At 39.8% G+C, this 19,937-nt stretch overlaps 4 protein-coding genes across 6 annotated transcripts in view; 2 read left to right on the forward strand and 2 right to left on the reverse strand.

Moving 5' to 3' along the window:
• The window catches only part of LOC111196715 (zinc finger protein 484-like), a 353,380-nt gene that overhangs the window by 325,775 nt on the left and 7,668 nt on the right, over positions 1-19,937 (reverse strand). The gene's annotated exons all lie outside the window — the stretch shown is intronic.
• LOC125801283 (zinc finger protein 239-like) overlaps positions 1-19,937 on the reverse strand; it is a 232,390-nt gene that overhangs the window by 137,574 nt on the left and 74,879 nt on the right. The gene's annotated exons all lie outside the window — the stretch shown is intronic.
• Positions 1-19,937, forward strand: part of LOC125801417 (zinc finger protein 239-like) — a 181,259-nt gene that overhangs the window by 74,670 nt on the left and 86,652 nt on the right. The window lies entirely within an intron of this gene.
• LOC125801460 (zinc finger protein 239-like) overlaps positions 1-19,937 on the forward strand; it is a 203,053-nt gene that overhangs the window by 73,989 nt on the left and 109,127 nt on the right. The gene's annotated exons all lie outside the window — the stretch shown is intronic.

Below are 19,937 nucleotides of genomic sequence, written 5' to 3' on the forward strand. Positions count from 1 at the left end.
TCCGCGTGCTGTGAAAGAGACAAGGCGCAGCGCATTTTACCTCAGACTTGGTCAGATAACAACATTTCAGTAAAGATGGTGGTTATAGTTTTATATCATTGCTTTGCTGTTTGAACTACACTTCAACCAACCTTACTATTTTTACCAAGACTGAGGCGCAATGCCGCGCGTTCTCCGCGGTGCTCACGCAGAATAGCCAGCAGCCAGACAATGAATTAATATATTTTACTTTCTCAAAATGTGACCACGGAACACCTTACATGGCTCTATGGTTTCCCTTGAGGTGGGTGAATTAGTTTGATGTGTTGGCGAGAGGTGCAGACACCACTTTCCGGCAAATCTTGCAGATGATTCTCTTCTGTTCTGAGTCTTTTTCTTCATTTTTTCTCAACTTACTGAGCCTGCCCTGTAGCTTCCATTTCCGAGCCAATATTAGTGCTGCTAATCTTCACTCTCTTCAGCAGCCTCAATGGAGACGAAGTGAGCAGGACCTCAATGAGTACCACGCACCGCGTTTTGCTTAACCCATTCGCTGCCGCGCCAGTGCAGCGGCAGCACAGATAAATGACAAAAAAATTTATATTCGATATTATGAATTTTGAGATTGTTTGACACCAATATCTATCGCGATCAAAATATATTTGATATATTGCACAGCCCTATAGTGTAGGACTTACACTTGACATATTAATACTGAATTCACCACAGTTGTGCTTATATGGAGCATTTTACTACCGCTCAAAACGCAGTCAATCAGATTTGACAGCCATAAAAAAATGCGGTAATGACGGTAATGAGCTCATCACCGCGGTGACGTCCCATAACCGCGGTATTGCGGTAATAAAATTATCGTCACAGCCCTAGCCAGTAGCGTTCGTGGCCAGTGCCACTCCTGAAAGGCAGGTGCCAGTAGGTGTCACTTCCTGTTGCCAGTTGCCGTTTGAGGATCGAACCCTTACTGATCCAATGCTCCCAGTGCATTTTTAACCCAAGGATATAATTTTATCTAGCTATCCAATGTTCACAGTGCTTTTTTTAACCAAGTAGCTAATGTTATCTAGCTAGTCAATGTTACCAGTGCTTTTTTAACCAAGTAGTTAATTTTACTTTGCTGGCTAATGTTACCAGTGTTTTTGTCCTGTCACCAAGTCAGGACATATTTTATTCTTTTAATTCGGATACAAACTTTCCTGCACTTCCTTCTAAGTAAGATAATGGGGCCAGCCAAGGCATCAAATCAGCATTTCTTGCATTTCAGACATCAATAGACGCTGCATTGTCCGACATCCATCCATTTGCGTTTTTTTTTATATTTTATTTTAAAGAAACAAAAACATCTTTTATAATTAAAACTAGGGATGTGAAAAGATCCCGAGGCACGAGATCTTGTGAGATTAAAATGTGACGATATTTCTCGTCAAGCTTAAACCTGTCTTGCGGGCAGTGTTGGGAAGGTTACTTTTAAAATGTAATCCCTTACAGATTACTGATTACATCACTCAAAATGTAATTTGTAAAATAATCAGTTGCATTACTTCAAGTGAGTAACATAATCTGATTACTTTGGATTACTTTAAATATTGTCGTTTTTTTAAGCCTGAATGAATGTAGCAACCACATACTGCATATTATTATTTTATTTTTCTTTCCAGTTAACAAATAGATAAAAGAATAAAACAGCCTTTTCAATCACTCTATAAAAATACTTATGAAACCATTTCATCAAACAATTTTATGAAACACTTCTATAAATTGATGATAAAACCTTTTAAAACCATTAAAAACCAAACAATGTAACAGCAACCGTAAGCTATCTATTTGCAGGTTTGCCTCCAGTGTAATTTTGACAACAAATTGTGATTTAGTCTTAGTCATAGTCTTGTGACGAAAATAGCATTTAGTTTTAGTCACAATTTAGTCATCTGAAATGTTTTTAGTTTTAGTCGACTTAATGTCATAAGAATATAGTCGACTAAAATTACAGTAAATTTAGTTGACTAAAATGTAAAGGGTGTAAATGTAAATGCTTTTTCATCAGTTCCCTTGAATTATTAACTATACACTTATACGAAATGAAACGTTTAATAACCACTTGAGTGATATTGTTAATGTTTGAAAGTGAAATATATTTATATATGATTTAATGAATATTATTATTATTATTGTAGGTGTGTGACTATACATATTTTACATTTAAAATTTTGCTCTAGAAATCAGGTCATAAAACATCTGAATAGTTAAATCATAGTTTGAACAGAGCTGTAGATGCAAAAACTTTTAAAGGATCTAGTTTTATCTCCAGCACTAACCCAGCACACCTACTGGAGCTACAGTCTATAAATGAACACACACTCACACACTGTCCTGTAGAGATGCTCTCAGGATGTACTGAGAGACTTCATGAGTTAAAGTGAGAAACTTATGAGAAAGTGCTGTAAGGAACTTTACACAGACTTTTGGGTTCATAGATTCACTTATTTTATTGTTTTATTTTCGTTATATTATTGAGTTCCTTTCTGACCTGCTGCTGCTTTAACACTAGCTATATCTTTCCCACTGTGAGACTAAGCAGATGATCTGATCTTAATGAGTTAGGGTTCTGTATCAGTTCTGTGTTTTAGTGCACTGCTGAGTTAAACACACCATCAGATCATGAAATAACATCAGCATTAAAACGCGGGTCTCTGCATGGAGATCTGTGTGACTCTGCTCTGCAGAAGCTGAAAGATTAGTGATGTTTTTACCGGAGATGGAGTCGCTCCACACGGTTTACACGTTGTCTTGTTTTTCGCGACGTCAAAAGAGAAATATATCGCCTCTCCCCTCTCTATCTCTCTCTCTCTCTCTCTCCCTGCTGAACTCTGTCGAGTTAACTTCCAGTCGAGCTCCGTATCGACAGTTTAATTCCGCGCGGCGCTGCTGCAGGAGAGGCGGGTACTCCACCTTCGCTAAAGTAGCAGTGATTGGATCTCTTCCTAACTGGTCCCTACCTTTCACAGACCTAAATCAGTCTGATTGGATTTCGTCCCTGCCAAACATTTTCGTCTCGTTTTTATTCGTTGACCAAAATGTCAGTTAATTTCGTCTCGTTGTGTGAGCGTGGAGCCGCTGCCCCTCCTCCCTGTGTGTGTGTGCAGCGAGACGGGAGGAGGGGCAGACAGTTCCCTGTCATATCAGAGCGATTTCACCGCAAAATGTTATTTGCGTTTTGTCAGTGTTGGATTGGAAGAGCAAAAATAGGAAAGTACCGCAATGTAACCCTTTTATTTTAGCAGAGTAACTGTAATCTGATTACCACTTACTGAAGCAGTAACTGTAACGGATTACAGTTACTTATAATTTGTAATCTGATTATGTAACACCGTTACATGTAATCCGTTACTTCCCAACACTGTTTGTTGGGGTAGTTTGAAGTGACTCTAAAAACGAAATACATTTTTTCTGATAAACTGGTGCACATTTCTATCTCTTCTATCTCTGAGTGTCACTCTAACTGTAGCCATCTTACCTAAATTGAAATGTAAGTGCAAACAAGTTGGGGCATCACTTGAAATTTACCATCAACAGTGAGGACCAAGTCCATCTGGTACAACTTTAGCATTTATTACATAGTGTTAAAAAGATTTTATCAATTTAGTGTAAATTTGTGAACAGTGTTAACTTGCATGGTAAATTTTGTCAGTACAAAATTGTTTGAATATCTATGGTGACCATCACAAAGTGAAGCACTGATTATTTAATACAAGGAGTAAGTGCTTCTCTTTGGGGTAGTCTAAATGGTACTATTGATCAGTTAAGTGAAAGCTCTTTAGCATTTATTACATACACAGTGTTAAAAGGGTTATACATTATTTACCATTAAAATTCATTAAACTAATGGCTCAGATCATAATTAATAACAGGATCTACTACATTTTTAAACATTGGTTATTTAGTAATATGTGAATGTCTTGTTTAAAGTCATTTAACATTTTATTTTAGATATTGTGGACAAATGTTTAAAAATCCACTTATTCTTATACAATTCCACTTCTTACCTGTTTTACCTGAACATCTCCTCGATAATCCCTCTGGAAACAAATGTAATATTTTCAAGCGGACTTTTATATTAGGAACTGTTGCTCATTTCCCCAAGAGTGTCTATTTATTTATTCTGAAAGCTTTCCATAAATTGAGGTCATTCACAGCTCCTCCCTGTAAAATCACTCTCTGACATCACAATGGACCATCCTGATTTCTGTATAGAAGGGTACTTCACACTTGTAAAAGCATTTTAAACTTCATATTCAAATATCAGTTTAAAACTAACAGTTATAAAATAAAAAGGATTTGTTCAATAGTTTATTTGTTAATAGGATGATAAAAACATTTTTGACTTTCCAAAATGAGTTCAGCAAGCATTCTCATTCTACTACAAAATATTAGCCAATTTTTACACTATTTGTGTACATATTAAAGGAAGAAGTTACTGGTGCTGGAGAATACTTTGTCCAGATTATATCTGGTATCTGGTTTTGTGTAGAAATATGAGACAAACACCCCTGGTTGCTTGAGTCACTAAAAAACTACCCCAACAAATAGCACTTACCACATTTTACTCAAAGATCAGCTCTTTTTTTTACAATTGTTAACAATTGTGACATTTCTTTTCAACATTTTCTTCGATACAAAGATCCATTAGAACTAAGAAATCTTCAGGATTTTTTTAATATGTAAGAGTTCTTTACACCAAGTAATTACAAGTAAAAAAAGAACAAATTATTATTTAATTAATTAATTAATTAATTTGATTAGTTATGTTGGTAAAAAATATTATAAAATCATGTAGTCCATATTTAATTTAAAATTAAATAATAAATTCTGATTGCTGAAAATGAACCGAATAAGGTGAGCTTTCAATTGATCAATAATACCATTTTGACTACCCCAAAGAAAAGGGATTTTTTTGTGTGTCTTGTACACATTTTGTATACATCCATGTTGTTTTGGGTCAATTTGACCCCACACTGTTTAGCTTTATAAACATATAAAAAATATCAGAATTTTACACGTTTGTGTTAAATGATGTGAAGGTCAATATGACATGCAATTTTATAAACTTCAGCAACTTTAGATCCCTAAAATAACATCATTATAACTGTATTAGTGCAAAAACACTGACAGTTCACGTGACAGGGGGGCGGGGAAAACATAATTCTCATGAGAACTTGATATTTCTCATTCTGTGGAGGAATATATTGTTCCTACAAACATATTAATAGTTCTCACAACATAGTGGTTATGCAGAGATATAAAAGGTTTCACAGCTGCTTCTAAACCAGTTCTCTCTGTGTTCTGTCTCTCTCTCTTTCTGCTCTCTCTCTCCAGGGGTGATAGTGAAAAAAAATCCTGAGCCTGAACTTTTTTTCCTGTTCCAACAGGGTGAGGGGGGCACAACATACTGCATATGCGACGTAATGTAGGCATACATTTTGATACATTATTCAAACATTTAATAGTCTGTGTATGACCTTATTGTCAAGTGACACATTTTAGATGTTTTAATTTTTGCCTTATGTCTATAGTGTTATTCACGAAAACAGATAATTTCCATCTTGGTATAGGACTTACGATTGACTGAAAGAAACTGGCCACGTTCGATTCTACCTGTTAAAACGAATACCAGCGTATGCGTTACAAATGCATTCAAGGCTTGTGATGTTGCAGTATAGTTAGAAATTGAGGTGTGTATTGAACCACAATGCAACATTTCAACACCAGAATGCATTAACTCAAAGCTGCATATGCAGCAGCCATACCAAGACAGGTCAGTAGGGGGCAATACTACTCCAAAGTACAGTAACTACACTCTGTCTAAAATAGAGGAGGTGATTACCAATTAATTAAGCAATACTTTTTTTAATGGAATAACATTACCTTTGTTTATAGACGACTATTTATCTGATCAATTCATATAAACCCAAGAGACACGATTAACGTACCAGCGCCAAGAGAACAGCTCTACACTGCTGTGCCTCTGTGTGCTAATTCTTCAAGCTACAGCTCGGAGATTAGCTTTCAGCTTCAGTTTCTATCCAGTAAATGAAAAGGAAGCACTAAGAGTGCATATATTTTTTTTTAATGCAGTGTTTTTTTTAAACATGATTATGCACGTTCTGCCCCCTTATGCCCTGCACACTCATTAAACCAAAATAACAATAATTTACAATTACTTTTCTTCTTCTCTAATATGCTTAACAATGTTTACGAACACACGATTTTTTAAGCATATAGATTAATTTAGCCTTTATTTTAAGCTTATAGCACTCTGTGCTTAACACACTCTATGAAGCCGACACACGTGCTGTTTCTATCAACAACTAACTTGAATTAGCTCCATACATCTGACTGTCCTTTGCATTGGACCAAATTTAGCTCACCTTATGTAATGTTCCTCCTCACTTCAGAAGGCTCCATTTTGCGGAGAGGAGGAGCGCATGTGTGAGTTCGGGTCGGAAATCGGGTCAGGCTCCGGCTGACAATCTAAACTCTACTGCTGTGGAAGCTTGAATGATGCGTTGAAAATCATTTATTTTTATTTTTGCAAATCCTGAAGACATCGCGAATAGAAAGCCTCCTGCTGACCGACGTCGGGAAGCGGAGATGCCTCTGTTTACCAGCCAAAAAATATCTTTAAAATGTGCACAGTAACTATTAGTTACTAGCTATATATTTTTAACATTTATAAGGATTTATAGTTATGCATACTACACGGACTTACTCCTAGATTAACAAAGGAGATTTGCCGTTTGCGAATTAGACAGATACACGTGATGCTTATTCTCACTCATTCTCTCTCACATCGTGAAAGCGCAGTTTTGGAAATAAAAAATGAGCAGAAAAAAGCTCTTTGACTGAAGATTTTATTTTATTTCACTTCGCTATTATTTAACTGAAATTCGCTTTTATATTTGAAACAATCGGCTGCTCGTTTGGGCAGTTAATCGGACATCCTGCCCCTCTCACACTACACGACAAACGACGCATGATGAAGCTAAAATTCAGCCGATTATGAAATTCAGCAAAGCAATCGCAAGGAGCATCACACGCGGTGGCATTGACACTGTTGTATTGTTATAGTTAAATAATACAGTATTTAGATTTTGCGGGCCGTCTCTACCTGCAGCCTCGCCTGTATTGCGCTTCGGCTTCGGGACCCCCCGCCGCGCGATATCTGCGTCGTAAGAGCGCGCGATGCCGAGAGCGCGCATTGGTCCGCGGAGGTCGTCAGCTGCTTCACTTCAAGTTATTGCGATCAAAGGAACGTAAATACAATCAGTTCCAGTCATGAATAAATGAAATAAACCTTTTACTGATGCAGGAGGACTGTCTCTGTGTTATCAACTGTAAAGCATTATATGCGTGTTAACCTAGAGTTTTGTTTATTGACTTAGTTCCAACTGTACGCTGTAAAAATGAGGAAAGAAAAATATATATATATATATATATATATATATATGTATAATGGAATTAGGGACAGTTCTATAAATGGCTCACATGAGACCTGCTTTATGATGAATGATGACCTAAATCTGATTTAGATCTGTAACACTATATTAAATTATAATTGCTGGCCTAAAATAAAAATAATACAATGTTTTTAAAATGTTTATTTTAGAAGGGAATTTATATTGCAATTTTGATTAATCCGATAATTTATTCCAATATTAAATGTGTTTTTGATGTGACCAAATGTAATTGTAAGATGTAGGGCAAATTATATCATCACATTACATTTAAAAACTATATTATCCTTTTTATTGAATTCATTTGTAAGCCTAATATAAATTAATGGGAGACTAAAACGGGTGTTTTTGAAAGTAATTTCTTTAAAGCCAGTTATAAAGAAAATATAACTGCTGAGCACCGTGCGCTCTCCCGACTGGACGTGTCTCGATGCGCGTTAAGTCCTACGAGTTATTTAGTTCTGCAATACCCGTCTTTCTTTCGCTTTTTATACAACTAAACTAGCACTGTCTTACAGGAGTCTTTGTTTGGCTTTATATCTTGCTGTATTCTGAGGGAAATATTATAAAAATATTAACGGACATCGCAAGAGTAACTTTTAGCGCCCACTACCAGACGCGTGTGCACGCAAAAGAGAGTCGGATTCTGCCTGGGATTCAAAATTCGGCACACCTGTTATATATAATATGATTTAAATACATTTTAATTAAATTATATATCGCGCTTTTCATCAAACCCGTCCACTCAACTCAGAGCTCCACTTCAAATGCGCGATTCATGCTGGTACGCAGCTGCCCTGTACTAAGCTTTAAGTTTATTTGGGTGAGTAAAGCACGTGTGAAGCTCGTTAGCCCCTTAACAAAAATATATTAGACAAAAAAGCACGTTAACTTTTACTTCAGTAGCATTTTAGCAAAGTAAATGTACTTTTACTTAATTACAATTTGTAGTACTTTTTCCGCCTCTGCTTATTACAGTTAGGAAGTCGTAATGCGCAGAATTTAAGCTGCCACTGATGTATCTGGGCCGTAACAAATTTTTTCAACTAACATGCCCGGAGGACTCGGAGCCCATGAGCGGCCAAGACAAGACCCGCCGGCGTCCTATTTCTGATTGGATGGAAGGCTTGCGTTGAGCTTTAAATGGCCTGCACACGTCAAACGTGGGGGGGGGGGGGAGGTTTTTTTTTTTTTTACAGAGCCACGCTACGCCGGATTTCCGGCGCGGCGCCGGAACGCTACCACCCCTGAGTTCTGAAGAAGGGAAGGTTGTTTAAGTTCGAGTGAGGGCACTGCCAGTGCTTGCACCAGATGTTAGGTTAGCATAATTTAGTCTTTAAAATTTAGATGTTGTTAGGAGTACAGTAGGATTCTTAGTCTGCAACTAAGCATTTTGGATCAAACCTTCAGTGCTTATGCCTAAAAGGTTTTGAATGCATTTAATCGCTTTTCTAGTATATACAGATTTAATTATTTCCATTAATTTCCAGTATCTCTGTTTTTCCTCTGTGGAAGCCGTCCTCAGTTCCCCAAGCTTAGCATAGCTTACTTTAATGCTATCAACTGCCAGGCCACCCATATGAAAGGATAAGGGGAAAACACCACCTGAGGAACTCCAGAGAGAGAGTGCTCACAAAAGTGTGACCCAGAGCCACAGAGAGACGACACTGTGCCAGGTGGAATATTCAGACCCCACAGAGAGGCCAACAAAATCTTTTCCAGAGGTTAAATAAAACGCTCCAGCCGTAGTTCTCACACTGAAATCAACCCCCTCCAGACTTGTATAGCGCAGTAAAGTTGTTGGCTCATTTATTGCCCCTGCTGCTGTTCTCTCTGTTACCATAGAGGGATATTTGGTTGATGTATTACTCAAGTTTTTTACTCTTTTTCTTATTAGATATTGTATCTTGCTTAAGACTTTTTAATCTCCAAAGTAACTAAGAATATCCAATTAATTTAGTTCATTGATTGTTTTTATCCAGTACTAACTATTATCCTTGCATTGCTTCACATCTATATTTATTAGGGGTGCAGGAAAAAATCGATTGGAGCTAACATTGAACGATTCAGAATCGATTCTCATTTTCCTAAAAACGTGTTTTTTGGGTGAAGCTACTGTCGCGCTGAGCTTTTTAACTGTCCTGCGGAGCTCTTTAACTGTTAAAAAGCTCTGCGCGACAGTAGGTGAACTCCCAGTTATTCAACAGAGGGGTGTGCATGCTAAAATCCAGTGTATTTAGTATCTTCTCTGCTTGTTACATAATTATAGCCTATCTAACGTTCCACTCTTGACCTTGTGGCTGTTTATGAGTGTTTTCTAGTTTTAACAATGTCTACCTTTTAGAAATGAATACAGGATTAGTCAACCATGCTAGAAATTAATCATTCATTATTGTGGCACTGTCACTATATTGCAAAAAGATTTAATACAGTAAGGAACCTAAGTTTATTGTTTGAAATAAATGTTCTTTTTGTTTAAATTGTCTTTTCATCTTTTTATCTTCTCACATAATTTAAACAAAATTTATAGGCCATTTGAATTGATAAATCATTCTAGAATCGAAAATCGTTTCTGAATCGAATCTTGACCCCAGAAATCGGAATCGAATCAAATCGAAACACTGAGAGATTCATACCCCTAATATTTACTCGTGTATGTTTCAATAAAATGCTTTTATATTGCAAGATCTCCAATCTCGTGTTTTCTCACTATATGGTTGATAACCTTTCTGTGACCTGGAACCTATCCATCCTGAGCCTGTTTTATGTTATTATTTGGTGAAGGGTGTGATTGGAGATAACCACACCTGCACACTCTTATTTTTAAATGTTTTATACATTTATATATACAGTTATTATTTTTGTGTTCACTTAATAATTTATTTAAAAACTGCTCTCTTTTGAACTGTCACAATGACGCAGGGCTTTGGAGGTTGTTTGTACGTTTTCAGGAATCAGGAAGGTCAGAGTGTTTTCATCAACAGGGAGAGCTGTGAGGAGAACGTGACCCTGAGTGGCAGAGAAGCTTCACTGCTGTTCTGCTGTTCTGCTGTTCTGGGACCAGTGCATATGAACTAGGAGACAACAAGCTCTCTGAGTGAAGTGCTGGGAACCTCTCCTCAGATATCCAGCGCTTGCCTGTTCTACACGCCGTAAAGTCGCACACAGGCCAGAAGATCTTTCCATCCACTCTTTTCCTCTGTTTCATCTTCTCACAGACTTTAAGGCACATAAGGATTGTTTGGAACACAAGGACTGTCTGCTGTGTTCATGAAGGACACAGAGCTGAACAACATCATGATAAGAACTTGTTGCTCAGACAGGCTGGAGCTGATCACGTCATCAGAACTGGACAACAAGCTGTTAACTGGACTGGATAAATGTATAACTGCTTGGATTAAGTCTGGAGGGCTCGCTCTCTTTCTCTCTCTCTGGGTTTTGAATGTGTTGATCTATCACGATTTTATTATAACTAAAATATTCCACACTGAAATAATGTAGTTCTCATTAGCTAACCTACCTAGCTAAAACATTCCACACTGAAATAAAGTAGTTGATATTAGCTACTCAATCTTACTAAACATTACACACTGAAATGCAGTATTTAACATTAGCTAACCTAGCTGGCTTAATCTTTCCACTCTGAAATAAAGTAGTTAACGTTAGCTAATCTAGCTAGCTAAAACCTTCCACATGTAAACAAAGTAGTTAAAATTACCTAAATTAGCTAGCTAAAACATTACTCACTGAAACAAAGTAGTTAAACTTACCTAAAGTAGCTAGCTGAAACAGTACACACTGAAATAAAGTAGTTAACATTAGCTAACCTAGATAGCTAAAACATCCCACACTGAAATAAATTGTTAAAATTACCTAAAGTAGCTAGCTGAAACATTCCACACTGAAATAATGTAGTTAACATTAGCTAGCCTAGCTAGCTAAAACATTCCACACTGAAATAAAGTAGTTAACATTAGCTTACCTAGCTAGCTGAAACATTCGACACTGATATATAGTTAATATTAGCTAAACTAGCTAGCTAGATCGTTCCACTTTCAAATAAATTAAACATTAGCCAACCAAGCTAACTAAATCATTCCACACTGAAATAAAATAGTTAACATTAGCTAACCTAGCTAGCTAAACAATTCCACACTGAAATAAAGTATTTAACATTAGTTAACCTAGCTATCTAAATCTTTACAGTTTGAAATGAAGTAAACATTAGCTAATCTAGCTAGCTAAATTTTCCACTTTTAAATAAATTAGACATTTAGCTAACCTAGCTAGCTAAAACATTCCACACTGAAATAAAATATTTTCTAAGAACATCTCAGTAAGACAGGTTATTGTTAGTTGTTAAGGTTGTCTGTCAGTTTAAAGTGGAGTTTGCTAGCAACCATTTTCTGATTAGTATCTGCAGGTCCCCATTAACAATTAATTAAATTAATAAGTAATACCAACAAATTGCACTTCTTACTAGTTGTTTCTAAGATGATTTCTGCTCGCATTGCAGTCCTTATTAATTACTTTATTACTTAATTGTTTTAAGACATATTAAAAACAAGTTAATACATTTTTACACCCAGTTACAATGACTAGTATGAAGTCCTTTTTCATGAAGTAATGTGTACCCAGCTATTAAAACACTCACTGATGTTATTCGCTCCTGCACAGTCACAAAGCCTTTTGCAGATCTGATCTGAGAAGCTTTTTCTCAACGCTTGATGGACAGACTATGTTTGCTGCCTTTTCCACATTTTTTTATCTTTCAGGCATGTTGCATGTCCTGTAAATGTCAGTGTTGGCATTTATGTATGCTTTCTCATTTTTAATCTATATGATTTTTAAACATATAGGTCTGATCCAGGGTCACTTTTCCCTCATTTTCCTCTGTCAGGTATAAAGTAAACATTGACGACTCATCCCTCAGTGCACAGAGGGGATTAGTTGTGGGATCAGCTGACACCGTCTCTTCGAAAGTGAAGGATACTGCAGTTGTTTGGGTCACTTTCGCAACACATTTTAGGTGAACGCAACATCCTCTCTGGTAGGGCGAGGCTCTTCCAAAGTTTTGTTTCATCTAAAAAAACATAAATGCATAGCCACAATCATAATCTCTTCATTATAATTCAGGTATAAAACAGATCTATAAACTCATTTTGACTAGTCTTGTTAGCAGGATCATTAATGTTGTTTTTAATAGTAATATGTTTCCATTGATTTACATGAAATCTCACTTACATAATGCTCATTTTGACTACAGAAAATTCAATCACTTAAATTAGCATTTGTATTATTTAGAAATCCCTTACAGATGTGTGGAGTTTTACTAGTAAAAAGTTATTATAGACAAGGAAAGTTAAATGTAAATCAGATAATTCCATGTTGATATGAATAAACATTTGTACAGTCATAATTCATAATTAATATGGGTGTAGGTGGATTGGATTTATTTGCACTAATACAAATGTTTAACAAATATTAATATTAAATAATATTAAATAACTGTAACTGGAGTTTCTTCATAACACTCTTTATACTGAAAAAGGCAGCAGGGCACAAAATTGGTGCAAGATAACTACAAGATACATTAAAACATTAAAAGCATTACATTTAAATGCAAATATGAGAACATTAAAATGATTTGCTTTCAATGTGTATTATATGTATTTTATAATAATAATTAGAAAATATGGGACTGTGTTTAATGAAATTATGTAATACTAAAAAAATCAAACAATTTAAATAACGAATACTAAACTCTGATAATGAAATTGATAGACCATTTATTTAATGCTATCCAAAATATCTATATATTTAAACGAAACATTTTTTTGATTTATTTTTAGTGGCATTCTTTGGTGAACTGGGCATGAAGGAGTTTGCTCAGAGATCTTTCTCTTGTTCACAGTGGATGGCTCTGACCCTGCTGCACTTTTGTTGCATGGTTCTAATGAGGCCTCTTCATCTGCAAGATGCAGTAATGAGACCGGTTACATTTTGAATTTTTTGTCATTTTTAGTAAATGTTGTTTAATTTGAATGTTTTAAACATTCCAATTTAATGTGTGTGACGATGCTCGCCGAACTCCCGTGTAGGGAGACATGAAGTCACCGGGTAGTGCAGACCAGCAGTGGGTGTATGGGTACAGGAACCAAGCTGAAGCAGAAGATCCAATCCATGCAGTGAAACTTTTATTTACACGTGCAAAAAAAAAGAATATATATATAAAAAAAAACTGTATATATACAAAAACAAAACGGATTAAATGGTTGCCTGACTAAAAGCAGTAGGCTACATTTCTCACAGCTCTAACTCAATGATCTGTGCTCTGCAGCAGCAACAGGTGAGTACCTCAGAGCCCCCAGCAACCCCTTTCCCGCCCTTCTTATGGGTCTCGCCCCACCCCCTATGTGGACCAAACCATCCTCAAGGTGAGCTAACCCATTTAGGTGGGTCAAAGTGAGTTTTTTATTAAAAATCAGCTGATAACATTATAAACCGGTTAAACTTAAATACGTGCACTTACAAGCTTATGCTTTCAAAATAGGATTCCTGGACTCCCCCCCCCCAAGCAGAATAAGCCGTGGGCCCTACGGCCTACCCCCCGAAGTGAGCCATCCCATTACAGGTAAGTATTACAGGTAAGTATTACAGGTAAGTATTACAGGTAAGTATTACAGGCAGATAATAAAAGGTACGTATTACACTGCTACTGGTGATGAGCATTCTATGCTAGCCTCATCACACCCCCCCCCCTTCCGGTCGTCACTACTCGTTGTGACGAGACAAAAAGTCAGCCGTAGTGTTTTGCACCCCCTTCCGGTACCGTATCTGAAACCTGAAAGGCTGTAATGATAAATACCACCTCGTTATTCGAGCATTAGTGTCTCTCATTTTCGACATCCACTGTAAGGACCGATGGTCAGTCTCTAAAACAAAGTCAGTGTCAATCAAATAGTAACGGAGTGAGTCCAACGCCCACTTCACCGCCAGTGCTTCCTTCTCCACAGTGGAGTAGTTTAGCTCTCTAGGGAATAACTTACGGCTGATGTACAGTATGGGCTTCAAGTCTCCCCCCAAATCTTGCAACAAAACAGCCCCTAGACCACAGCCTGAAGCATCTGTTTGCACTACAAACTGCCTATCAAAGTCCGGGCTGTGCAACACTGGTTCGGTGCACAGGCAGTTCTTGAGGTCCTGAAATGCCAACTCACATTCAGTGGTCCATTTCACCTTGTTTGGCATGTCTTTCTTTACCAAGTCTGTTAAAACTGCTGCTCTACTTGAAAAGTTGGGAATAAAACGACGATACCAGCCAACTAAACCCAAGAAGGATCGCACCCTCCGTTTAGTGTTAGGAGCTGGACTGTTCCTCACCGCCTCCACCTTGTCAACCTGTGGGCGAATGACTCCACCGCCCAAAACATATCCCAGGTATGAAACAGAGTCTTTGGCCAGGTGACATTTGGTTGCATTGACCGTAAGCCCCGCCTTGCTGATTCTCATAAGAACTTCGTGGACATGACGTACATGCTCCCCCCACGATGCACTGAACACCACCACATCGTCAATGTAAGCTGCAGCAAACTCTTCCGTACCCTTTAGTAATCCATCCATGAGCCTCTGGAATGTTGCCGCAGCACCATGCAAACCAAAAGGCATCACAGAGAAATGATACAAGCCGGAAGGTACACGAAAAGCTGTGAGCTCTTTGGCCTTCGGATCCAAAGGAACTTGCCAATAACCCTTGCACAGGTCGATGGTGGAGAGGTACTTAGCTTTTCCCAGCCTCTCAATCAATTCATCCGCCCTGGGCATAGGGTAAGGATCGAACGCAGAAACAGAGTTCAGTTTAGAAAAATCTATGCAGAATCGAAGACTCCCATCTTTCTTGGGGACCAGCACCACGGGGCTGCACCACTCGCTTGTTGAAGGTTCGATGATGCCAGACTGCAACATCATCTCCACCTCTGTCTTCAGTTGTGGGATCAGACGTGCTGGTACTCTACAGTTAGTCTGGCGGATTGGATCACTCTTCAGCAGCCGTATGTTGTGCTGAATCAGCTCAGTTCTACCAGGTTCTACACTAAAGAGTCCGGCAGGAATGATGCTCTTCAACTCCTCGCGCTGTCTCTCATGCAGGTGGAACAAGTCAGGAGCTGGACCGGGTCCGCCGGCTGTCGGGAAGTACAGCTCTCCAGTGTCGTCCTCATCATGTACGGCCCGCACCCACAGCTGCTCTGACTCACCGTGGTCCGTCTCCCTCCATTCTTTAAGCATGTTAATGTGGAATGTCTGCGTCTTCTTCCTCCTATCAGGCAGTGAAAGTTCGTAGGTCGTTCGATCGGCTCTCCTGAGCACTTCATATGGTCCATGCCACTTGGCTAAAAGACTGGTGTCGGAGGTAGGCAACAGGACCAGAGCTTTCTGTCCAGGCTTCAGCTCCCTGTCCCTCGCCTTACGGTCATACCACGTCTTCTGCTTCAGCTGAGCCTTTGCCATACTCCCTCGAACAAGTTCCGTGATCTTTGCCATCTTCTCTCTCATTTTCAACACATGAGAAAGAACATTCAGTCTGTGTTCAGAGTCTCTCTCTTCCCATGCTTCTTTTAAGACGTCAAGGGGGCCACGCACCTCACGGCCGTAGAGGAGCTGGAATGGTGAAAAGCCTGTGGATGCTTGAGGCACCTCCCTGTACGCAAACAGTACATACGGTAACCATGTGTCCCAGTCTGACCCAGTTTCAGCGACGAAACGGCGCAACATGGTCTTCAAAGTCTGGATGAACCGTTCGGTCAGCCCGTCAGACTGTGGATGGAATGGAGTGGTCCTAATGCCCCTAACCCCTAGTAGCCTGAACACATCTTTAAGTAAGCCAGAGGTAAAGTTAGTGCCCTGATCAGTTATCACCTCTTTTGGTATCCCTACCCTAGAGATAAGCTGAATGAAGCAGTTAACGATTTGTCTTGCTTTGATTTTCTTCAACGGAAAGGCCTCAGGATACCTGTTTGCATAATCACACACTACCAAGATATAGCGATTTCCTCCGCGACTAGTTGGGAGCGGTCCCGCTATGTCCATGGCTATGCGCGAGAATGGTACGTCAACTATGGACAGAGTAATTAAAGGGACCTTGCTTGCAGTTTTACGTGGTGCGGTCAATTGGCATTCGGGACATGCCTTGCAAAAATCAACCACATCCTGATATTGACGTGGCCAGTAAAACCTACTCGCCACCCTACTCAAAGTTTTGGCTACGCCCATATGCCCTGCCCATGGCTCTGAGTGTCCAAGTTTTAACACTTGATGCCTAAGGTCTATTGGCACAACAAGCTGCTCATAGTCACCTTTTATTCTATACAAGAGGTTATCTTTAACGAGAAACTGCTTGTCACCTTCGTCCTTACCTTCAGTGCATTTTAAGAATACGGGCTTCAGCGTGGGGTCTTGTGCCTGCTGCCGGGCCACGTCAAGTTTTAACTCCTCTGAGTCTAAGTCAACAGGCTTAATTTTTTCCACCAAGGGTGTACCCCTGACTTTCTCTTGCCTCCTGACTGCCTTAGTTTTACGCCCCTTATGAGTTTCCCCATATGGCAGTTCTTTCAATAGTGCTACATTTTCCTGTACCGCAGCGCCAGACTGTGCCCGAGTCACTACCATAGCTTCTGCTGAGTTGTGTTTGTCAGCTAAAAGATCTAATAAAACTGGTACATCCCTGCCGAGGATTACAGCGTAAGGTGCTTTCTGCATTATGCCTACATTGAGTAAGTACACCTGACCATTGACCTCAATGTTAACTTCTGCAGTGGGATAAACCTGCTCGTCGCCATGGATACATTTAACTCTGAGCTCACCAGTATGTTTTAACTGCGTCCCTGAGATACAGTCGGTTAGCACTAACGTTTGACTTGCCCCGGTGTCCAGCAATGCTGTACATTTTTTCCCAGCTATTTTAACAGTTAAAGTTACATCCTTAGTACTTTCCTGGAGTTTAAAACTTCCTACCTCCCTAGGAATGTAACAGAGCTGACTTATGCTACTCCCAATTTTAGGGCATGTGTTGGCTTTATGACCGCGCTGATTACAATTAAAACATCTGATAGAATTATCAGGGCTAGGTCTACTGCTGCTGCCGCTTTTGGTTTTATCATCACCTGCACTATACCAGCGACTTTGGGTAGAAGTTTTAAAAACTTTAGGCCTAGGACCACAACCATACCCATCCCCAGACTTACCGGGTGCAGCGTGATGTTGCTTGCGACGATCCCCCAGCCTGAAGTCTCCCTCAGTCTGTCTGGCAGAGATGAACGCCTCTGCGAGGGTCACTGCTTGTTCTGTGGATGCTGGACTGCGTTCGATAATCCAGCTGCGTAGCTCCGAGTTGACCATCTTCAGGTACTGTTCCATGATTATGGCGTCGCCAACCTGCTCTTTGGTCTTTTCACGCGGCGTCATCCACTTCTCATACAGCCCCTTTAATCTGGTATACAACTCCCTGGGTGTCTCCTCAGCTCGAATGTCCAAATCTCGAAAGCGCTGTCTGTATGTTTCCTTGTTGATTTCAAATTTCATCAACACTGCACTTTTAATTTTTCGATAGTCACAAGCATCATCAGCGTCCATAGCAACATAAGCTGCTCTAGCTTTACCCTCTAGCAACGGGATAAGATGAAATCCCCAAGTCTCCACTGGCCACTGCGCAGCTTGTGCTAAGCGCTCAAAAGTGGTTAAAAAATGTTCAATATCATCAGTCTCTTTAAAAACAGGCATTCTTGGTGCTGGCCATACCATTTGTGCTGGGAGTCGCTCCTGTAGCTGCCGTGGTTGTGCCGTGGCTGCAGACTGCGAACTCCTTAAAATTCTCATCTGTGGTTGCCGCTCCTGCCCTTCAGCTCCAGCGTCCGTAGTTTCAGCCACGACTTGGGTCTTTTGAACTACTCCTTGCAGTAGCCCGAACTGGTGCTGGAGAGACTTCCAACGCTGGTCCTGCCGAGCCATTTCGCGCTGCATTGTCTCATCCTTGCTCCTCTGCTCACTCATAAAAGTTTGGAGTAACTCACAAACACGTTCAATGTCCGATGGGGAACCTGTGGCGCTGGAATCCGCAAACGCCGCCGTCTGCCGGCTTCCCTCGCCCGCACTGTCCTGCTGCGCCATCCCCGCCTTCTTCGCAGGCATATCTATCAACAGTATGCCGCGCAAAATGCCTTTCAGTCTCTTAATTCCCACCGCCGTAGGACACGCTCCACACACGCTCACACGGCGGCTTGAGTTGGCGTCCTCCGCGTGCTCCGCCGTCCGTCACTGCGCGTGCTCCGCCGTCCGTCACTGCGCATGCGCCGCGGCCATCTTTGGAAGGTCGCATCTAAGCCGGCCCCGCCGCCCTCGGTGTCCTCAGACCTCACGTGTGACTTGCGACGCCGCAGCCGCTCTTCCCTTGAATCGCCGCTTTCAGCCTTTACTTGGAACCACTGCCACCATTTTGTGACGATGCTCGCCGAACTCCCGTGTAGGGAGACATGAAGTCACCGGGTAGTGCAGACCAGCAGTGGGTGTATGGGTACAGGAACCAAGCTGAAGCAGAAGATCCAATCCATGCAGTGAAACTTTTATTTACACGTGCAAAAAAAAAAGAATATATATATAAAAAAACTGTATATATACAAAAACAAAACGGATTAAATGGTTGCCTGACTAAAAGCAGTAGGCTACATTTCTCACAGCTCTAACTCAATGATCTGTGCTCTGCAGCAGCAACAGGTGAGTACCTCAGAGCCCCCAGCAACCCCTTTCCCGCCCTTCTTATGGGTCTCGCCCCACCCCCTATGTGGACCAAACCATCCTCAAGGTGAGCTAACCCATTTAGGTGGGTCAAAGTGAGTTTTTTATTAAAAATCAGCTGATAACATTATAAACCGGTTAAACTTAAATACGTGCACTTACAAGCTTATGCTTTCAAAATAGGATTCCTGGACTCCCCCCCCCCCCAAGCAGAATAAGCCGTGGGCCCTACGGCCTACCCCCCGAAGTGAGCCATCCCATTACAGGTAAGTATTACAGGTAAGTATTACAGGTAAGTATTACAGGCAGATAATAAAAGGTACGTATTACACTGCTACTGGTGATGAGCATTCTATGCTAGCCTCATCACAATGTGACACATTGTATTCACTGAACTTTTAATATAATATAAAATATGAATATAAAACAATACCACATTCCTTGTGTGTGCATGTTTCATTTTGATTCTTGCATGTTTTCTGCACTTATGTAGTTATTCTTAAATCTTGGATCAAGGAACAAGTTAATGTTTAGAAGGAGTTGAATTGTGGTATGTGCAATATATTTATACAATTTCTGAAAAAAAATTGCGTTAACACAAACATTTTTTGTGTAACACATTGTAGCAAGCAAGCAAACAATACT

This window comes from Astyanax mexicanus, chromosome 4 (genome assembly GCF_023375975.1).
Source record: "Astyanax mexicanus isolate ESR-SI-001 chromosome 4, AstMex3_surface, whole genome shotgun sequence".
NCBI lineage: Eukaryota > Metazoa > Chordata > Actinopteri > Characiformes > Acestrorhamphidae > Astyanax > Astyanax mexicanus.